Genomic DNA, 7,828 nt, shown 5'->3' with positions numbered 1-7,828 from the left:
CTGGTTGATCATATGGTTGAGCATGGCGTATGTCTTAAAGAAGAGCGTCTTGTAGATCGTATGGTTGAGCATGGTGTAGTTCTTAAAGAAGAGTGTCTTGTTGATCGTATGGTTGAGCATGGTGTACTTCTTAAAGAAGAGTGTCTGGTTGATTGTATGGTTGAGCATGGCGTATTTCTTAAAGAAGAGCGTCTTGTAGATCGTATGGTTGAGCATGGTGTACTTCTTAAAGAAGAGTGTCTTGTTGATCGGATGGTTGAGCATGGTGTACTTCTTAAAGAAGAGTGTCTTGTTGATCGTATGGTTGAGCATGGTGTACTTCTTAAAGGAGAGTGTCTTGTTGATCATATGGTTGAGCATGGCGTACTTCTTAAAGAAGAGAGTCTGGTTGATCGTATGGTTGAGCATGGTGTACTTCTTAAAGAAGAGTGTCTTGTTGATCATATGGTTGAGCATGGTGTACTTCTTAAAGAAGAGTGTCTGGTTGATCGTATGGTTGAGCATGGCGTATTTCTTAAAGAAGAGCGTCTTGTAGATCGTATGGTTGAGCATGGTGTAGTTCTTAAAGAAGAGTGTCTTGTTGATAGGATGGTTGAGCATGGTGTACTTCTTAAAGAAGAGAGTCTGGTTGATCGTATAGTTGAGCATGGTGTACTTCTTAAAGAAGAGAGTCTGGTTGATCAGATGGTTGAGCATGGTGTACTTCTTAAAGAAGAGAGTCTGGTTGATCGTATGGTTGAGCATGGTGTACTTCTTAAAGAAGAGTGTCTGGTTGATCGGATGGTTCAGCATGGCGTACTTCTTAAAGAAGAGTGTCTGGTTGATCGTATGGTTGAGCATGGTGTACTTCTTAAAGAAGAGAGTCTGGTTGATCGTATGGTTGAGCATGGTGTACTTCTTAAAGAAGAGAGTCTGGTTGATCGTATGGTTGAGCATGGTGTACTTCTTAAAGAAGAGTGTCTTGTTGATCGTATGGTTGAGCATGGTGTACTTCTTAAAGAAGAGTGTCTGGTTGATCGTATGGTTGAGCATGGTGTACTTCTTAAAGAAGAGTGTCTTGTTGATCGTATGGTTGAGCATGGTGTACTTCTTAAAGAAGAGTGTCTGGTTGATCGGATGGTTCAGCATGGCGTACTTCTTAAAGAAGAGTGTCTGGTTGACCGTATGGTTGAGCATGGTGTACTTCTTAAAGAAGAGTGTCTGGTTGATCGTATGGTTGAGCATGGTGTACTTCTTAAAGAAGAGAGTCTGGTTGATCGTATGGTTGAGCATGGTGTACTTCTTAAAGAAGAGTGTCTGGTTGATCGTATGGTTGAGCATGGTGTAGTTCTTAAAGAAGAGTGTTTTGTAGATCGTATGGTTGAGCATGGTGTACTTCTTAAAGAAGAGAGTCTGGTTGATCATATGGTTGAGCATGGTGTACTTCTTAAAGAAGAGTGTCTGGTTGATCGTATGGTTGAGCATGTTGTACTTCTTAAAGAAGAGTGTCTTGTAGATCGTATGGTTGAGCATGGTGTACTTCTTAAAGAAGAGTGTCTGGTTGATCGTATGGTTGAGCATGGTGTACTTCTTAAAGAAGAGTGTCTGGTTGATCGTATGGTTGAGCATGGTGTACTTCTTAAGGAAGTGTGTCTTGTTGATCATATGGTTGAGCATGGTGTACTTCTTAAGGAAGTGTGTCTTGTTGATCATATGGTTGAGCATGGTGTACTTCTTAAAGAAGAGTCTGGTTGATCGTATGGTTGAGCATGGTGTACTTCTTAAAGAAGAGTGTCTTGTTGATCGTATGGTTGAGCATGGTGTACTTCTTAAAGAAGAGTGTCTGGTTGATCGTATGGTTGAGCATGGTGTACTTCTTAAAGAAGAGTGTCTTGTTGATCGTATGGTTGAGCATGGTGTACTTCTTAAAGAAGAGTGTCTGGTTGATCGGATGGTTCAGCATGGCGTACCTCTTAAAGAAGTGTGTCTGGTTGATCGTATGGTTGAGCATGGTGTACTTCTTAAAGAAGAGTGTCTGGTTGATCGTATGGTTGAGCATGGTGTACTTCTTAAAGAAGAGAGTCTGGTTGATCGTATGGTTGAGCATGGTGTACTTCTTAAAGAAGAGTGTCTGGTTGATCGTATGGTTGAGCATGGTGTAGTTCTTAAAGAAGAGTGTTTTGTAGATCGTATGGTTGAGCATGGTGTACTTCTTAAAGAAGAGAGTCTGGTTGATCATATGGTTGAGCATGGTGTACTTCTTAAAGAAGAGTGTCTGGTTGATCGTATGGTTGAGCATGTTGTACTTCTTAAAGAAGAGTGTCTTGTAGATCGTATGGTTGAGCATGGTGTACTTCTTAAAGAAGAGTGTCTGGTTGATCGTATGGTTGAGCATGGTGTACTTCTTAAAGAAGAGTGTCTGGTTGATCGTATGGTTGAGCATGGTGTACGTCTTAAGGAAGTGTGTCTTGTTGATCATATGGTTGAGCATGGTGTACTTCTTAAGGAAGTGTGTCTTGTTGATCATATGGTTGAGCATGGTGTACTTCTTAAAGAAGAGAGTCTGGTTGATCGTATGGTTGAGCATGGTGTACTTCTTAAGAAAGAGTGTCTGGTTGATCGTATGGTTGAGCATGGTGTACTTCTTAAAGAAGAGAGTCTGGTTGATCGTATGGTTGAGCATGGTGTACTTCTTAAAGAAGAGTGTCTTGTTGATCGTATGGTTGAGCATGGCGTATTTCTTAAGGAAGAGTGTCTGGTTGATCGTATGGTTGAGCATGGTGTATTTCTTAAAGAAGAGTGTCTGGTTGATCATATGGTTGAGCATGGTGTATTTCTTAAAGAAGAGTGTCTGGTTGATCGGATGGTTGAGCATGGTGTACTTCTTAAAGAAGAGTGTCTGGTTGATCGTATGGTTGAGCATGGTGTACTTCTTAAAGAAGAGTGTCTGGTTGATCGTATGGTTGATCATGGTGTACTTCTTAAAGAAGAGTGTCTTGTTGATCGTATGGTTGAGCATGGTGTATTTCTTAAAGAAGAGTGTCTGGTTGATCGTATGGTTGAGCATGGCGTATTTCTTAAAGAAGAGCGTCTTGTAGATCGTATGGTTGAGCATGGTGTAGTTCTTAAAGAAGAGTGTCTTGTTGATCGTATGGTTGAGCATGGTGTACTTCTTAAAGAAGAGTGTCTTGTTGATCGTATGGTTGAGCATGGCGTATTTCTTAAGGAAGAGTGTCTGGTTGATCGTATGGTTGAGCATGGTGTACTTCTTAAAGGAGAGTGTCTTGTTGATCATATGGTTGAGCATGGCGTACTTCTTAAAGAAGAGAGTCTGGTTGATCGTATGGTTGAGCATGGTGTACTTCTTAAAGAAGAGTGTCTTGTTGATCATATGGTTGAGCATGGTGTACTTCTTAAAGAAGAGTGTCTGGTTGATCGTATGGTTGAGCATGGCTTATTTCTTAAAGAAGAGCGTCTTGTAGATCGTATGGTTGAGCATGGTGTAGTTCTTAAAGAAGAGTGTCTTGTTGATAGGATGGTTGAGCATGGTGTACTTCTTAAAGAAGAGAGTCTGGTTGATCGTATAGTTGAGCATGGTGTACTTCTTAAAGAAGAGAGTCTGGTTGATCAGATGGTTGAGCATGGTGTACTTCTTAAAGAAGAGAGTCTGGTTGATCGTATGGTTGAGCATGGTGTACTTCTTAAAGAAGAGTGTCTGGTTGATCGGATGGTTCAGCATGGCGTACTTCTTAAAGAAGAGTGTCTGGTTGATCGTATGGTTGAGCATGGTGTACTTCTTAAAGAAGAGAGTCTGGTTGATCGTATGGTTGAGCATGGTGTACTTCTTAAAGAAGAGTGTCTTGTTGATCGTATGGTTGAGCATGGTGTACTTCTTAAAGAAGAGTGTCTGGTTGATCGTATGGTTGAGCATGGTGTACTTCTTAAAGAAGAGTGTCTTGTTGATCGTATGGTTGAGCATGGTGTACTTCTTAAAGAAGAGTGTCTGGTTGATCGGATGGTTCAGCATGGCGTACTTCTTAAAGAAGAGTGTCTGGTTGATCGTATGGTTGAGCATGGTGTACTTCTTAAAGAAGAGTGTCTGGTTGATCGTATGGTTGAGCATGGTGTACTTCTTAAAGAAGAGTGTCTGGTTGATCGGATGGTTCAGCATGGCGTACTTCTTAAAGAAGAGTGTCTGGTTGATCGTATGGTTGAGCATGGTGTACTTCTTAAAGAAGAGTGTCTGGTTGATCGGATGGTTCAGCATGGCGTACTTCTTAAAGAAGAGTGTCTGGTTGATCGTATGGTTGAGCATGGTGTACTTCTTAAAGAAGAGTGTCTGGTTGATCGTATGGTTGAGCATGGTGTACTTCTTAAAGAAGAGTGTCTTGTTGATCGTATGGTTGAGCATGGTGTACTTCTTAAAGAAGAGTGTCTGGTTGATCGTATGGTTGAGCATGGTGTACTTCTTAAAGAAGAGTGTCTTGTTGATCGTATGGTTGAGCATGGTGTACTTCTTAAAGAAGAGTGTCTGGTTGATCGGATGGTTCAGCATGGCGTACTTCTTAAAGAAGAGTGTCTGGTTGATCGTATGGTAGAGCATGGTGTACTTCTTAAAGAAGAGTGTCTGGTTGATCGTATGGTTGAGCATGGTGTACTTCTTAAAGAAGAGTGTCTGGTTGATCGTATGGTTGAGCATGGTGTAGTTCTTAAAGAAGAGTGTTTTGTAGATCGTATGGTTGAGCATGGTGTACTTCTTAAAGAAGAGAGTCTGGTTGATCATATGGTTGAGCATGGTGTACTTCTTAAAGAAGAGTGTCTGGTTGATCGTATGGTTGAGCATGTTGTACTTCTTAAAGAAGAGTGTCTTGTAGATCGTATGGTTGAGCATGGTGTACTTCTTAAAGAAGAGTGTCTGGTTGATCGTATGGTTGAGCATGGTGTACTTCTTAAAGAAGAGTGTCTGGTTGATCGTATGGTTGAGCATGGTGTACTTCTTAAGGAAGTGTGTCTTGTTGATCATATGGTTGAGCATGGTGTACTTCTTAAGGAAGTGTGTCTTGTTGATCATATGGTTGAGCATGGTGTACTTCTTAAAGAAGAGAGTCTGGTTGATCGTATGGTTGAGCATGGTGTACTTCTTAAAGAAGAGTGTCTTGTTGATCGTATGGTTGAGCATGGTGTACTTCTTAAAGAAGAGTGTCTGGTTGATCGTATGGTTGAGCATGGTGTACTTCTTAAAGAAGAGTGTCTTGTTGATCGTATGGTTGAGCATGGTGTACTTCTTAAAGAAGAGTGTCTGGTTGATCGGATGGTTCAGCATGGCGTACCTCTTAAAGAAGTGTGTCTGGTTGATCGTATGGTTGAGCATGGTGTACTTCTTAAAGAAGAGTGTCTGGTTGATCGTATGGTTGAGCATGGTGTACTTCTTAAAGAAGAGAGTCTGGTTGATCGTATGGTTGAGCATGGTGTACTTCTTAAAGAAGAGTGTCTGGTTGATCGTATGGTTGAGCATGGTGTAGTTCTTAAAGAAGAGTGTTTTGTAGATCGTATGGTTGAGCATGGTGTACTTCTTAAAGAAGAGAGTCTGGTTGATCATATGGTTGAGCATGGTGTACTTCTTAAAGAAGAGTGTCTGGTTGATCGTATGGTTGAGCATGTTGTACTTCTTAAAGAAGAGTGTCTTGTAGATCGTATGGTTGAGCATGGTGTACTTCTTAAAGAAGAGTGTCTGGTTGATCGTATGGTTGAGCATGGTGTACTTCTTAAAGAAGAGTGTCTGGTTGATCGTATGGTTGAGCATGGTATACGTCTTAAGGAAGTGTGTCTTGTTGATCATATGGTTGAGCATGGTGTACTTCTTAAGGAAGTGTGTCTTGTTGATCATATGGTTGAGCATGGTGTACTTCTTAAAAGAAGAGAGTCTGGTTGATCGTATGGTTGAGCATGGTGTACTTCTTAAGAAAGAGTGTCTGGTTGATCGTATGGTTGAGCATGGTGTACTTCTTAAAGAAGAGAGTCTGGTTGATCGTATGGTTGAGCATGGTGTACTTCTTAAAGAAGAGTGTCTTGTTGATCGTATGGTTGAGCATGGCGTATTTCTTAAGGAAGAGTGTCTGGTTGATCGTATGGTTGAGCATGGTGTATTTCTTAAAGAAGAGTGTCTGGTTGATCATATGGTTGAGCATGGTGTATTTCTTAAAGAAGAGTGTCTGGTTGATCGGATGGTTGAGCATGGTGTACTTCTTAAAGAAGAGTGTCTGGTTGATCGTATGGTTGAGCATGGTGTACTTTCTTAAAGAAGAGTGTCTGGTTGATCGTATGGTTGATCATGGTGTACTTCTTAAAGAAGAGTGTCTTGTTGATCAATATGGTTGAGCATGGTGTATTTCTTAAAGAAGAGTGTCTGGTTGATCGTATGGTTGAGCATGGCGTATTTCTTAAAGAAGAGCGTCTTGTAGATCGTATGGTTGAGCATGGTGTAGTTCTTAAAGAAGAGTGTCTTGTTGATCGTATGGTTGAGCATGGTGTACTTCTTAAAGAAGAGTGTCTTGTTGATCGTATGGTTGAGCATGGCGTATTTCTTAAGGAAGAGTGTCTGGTTGATCGTATGGTTGAGCATGGTGTACTTCTTAAAGGAGAGTGTCTTGTTGATCATATGGTTGAGCATGGCGTACTTCTTAAAGAAGAGAGTCTGTTGATCGTATGGTTGAGCATGGTGTACTTCTTAAAGAAGAGTGTCTTATTGATCATATGGTTGAGCATGGTGTACTTCTTAAAGAAGAGTGTCTGGTTGATCGTATGGTTGAGCATGGCTTATTTCTTAAAGAAGAGCGTCTTGTAGATCGTATGGTTGAGCATGGTGTAGTTCTTAAAGAAGAGTGTCTTGTTGATAGGATGGTTGAGCATGGTGTACTTCTTAAAGAAGAGAGTCTGGTTGATCGTATAGTTGAGCATGGTGTACTTCTTAAAGAAGAGAGTCTGGTTGATCAGATGGTTGAGCATGGTGTACTTCTTAAAGAAGAGAGTCTCAGTTGATCGTATGGTTGAGCATGGTGTACTTCTAAAGAAGAGTGTCTGGTTGATCGGATGGTTCAGCATGGCGTACTTCTTAAAGAAGAGTGTCTGGTTGATCGTATGGTTGAGCATGGTGTACTTCTTAAAGAAGAGAGTCTGGTTGATCGTATGGTTGAGCATGGTGTACTTCTTAAAGAAGAGTGTCTTGTTGATCGTATGGTTGAGCATGGTGTACTTCTTAAAGAAGAGTGTCTGGTTGATCGTATGGTTGAGCATGGTGTACTTCTTAAAGAAGAGTGTCTTGTTGATCGTATGGTTGAGCATGGTGTACTTCTTAAAGAAGAGTGTCTGGTTGATCGGATGGTTCAGCATGGCGTACTTTAAAGAAGAGTGTCTGGTTGATCGTATGGTTGAGCATGGTGTACTTCTTAAAGAAGAGTGTCTGGTTGATCGTATGGTTGAGCATGGTGTACTTCTTAAAGAAGAGTGTCTGGTTGATCGGATGGTTCAGCATGGCGTACTTCTTAAAGAAGAGTGTCTGGTTGATCGTATGGTTGAGCATGGTGTACTTCTTAAAGAAGAGTGTCTGGTTGATCGGATGGTTCAGCATGGCGTACTTCTTAAAGAAGAGTGTCTGGTTGATCGTATGGTTGAGCATGGTGTACTTCTTAAAGAAGAGTGTCTGGTTGATCGTATGGTTGAGCATGGTGTACTTCTTAAAGAAGAGTGTCTTGTTGATCGTATGGTTGAGCATGGTGTACTTCTTAAAGAAGAGTGTCTGGTTGATCGTATGGTTGAGCATGGTACTTCTAAAGAAGAGTGTCTGTTGATC

Source organism: Oncorhynchus masou, unplaced genomic scaffold (assembly GCF_036934945.1).
Source record: "Oncorhynchus masou masou isolate Uvic2021 unplaced genomic scaffold, UVic_Omas_1.1 unplaced_scaffold_1107, whole genome shotgun sequence".
In the NCBI taxonomy this organism is placed as follows: Eukaryota; Metazoa; Chordata; class Actinopteri; order Salmoniformes; family Salmonidae; genus Oncorhynchus; species Oncorhynchus masou.
Note: the sequence above shows the minus strand (reverse complement) of the source record.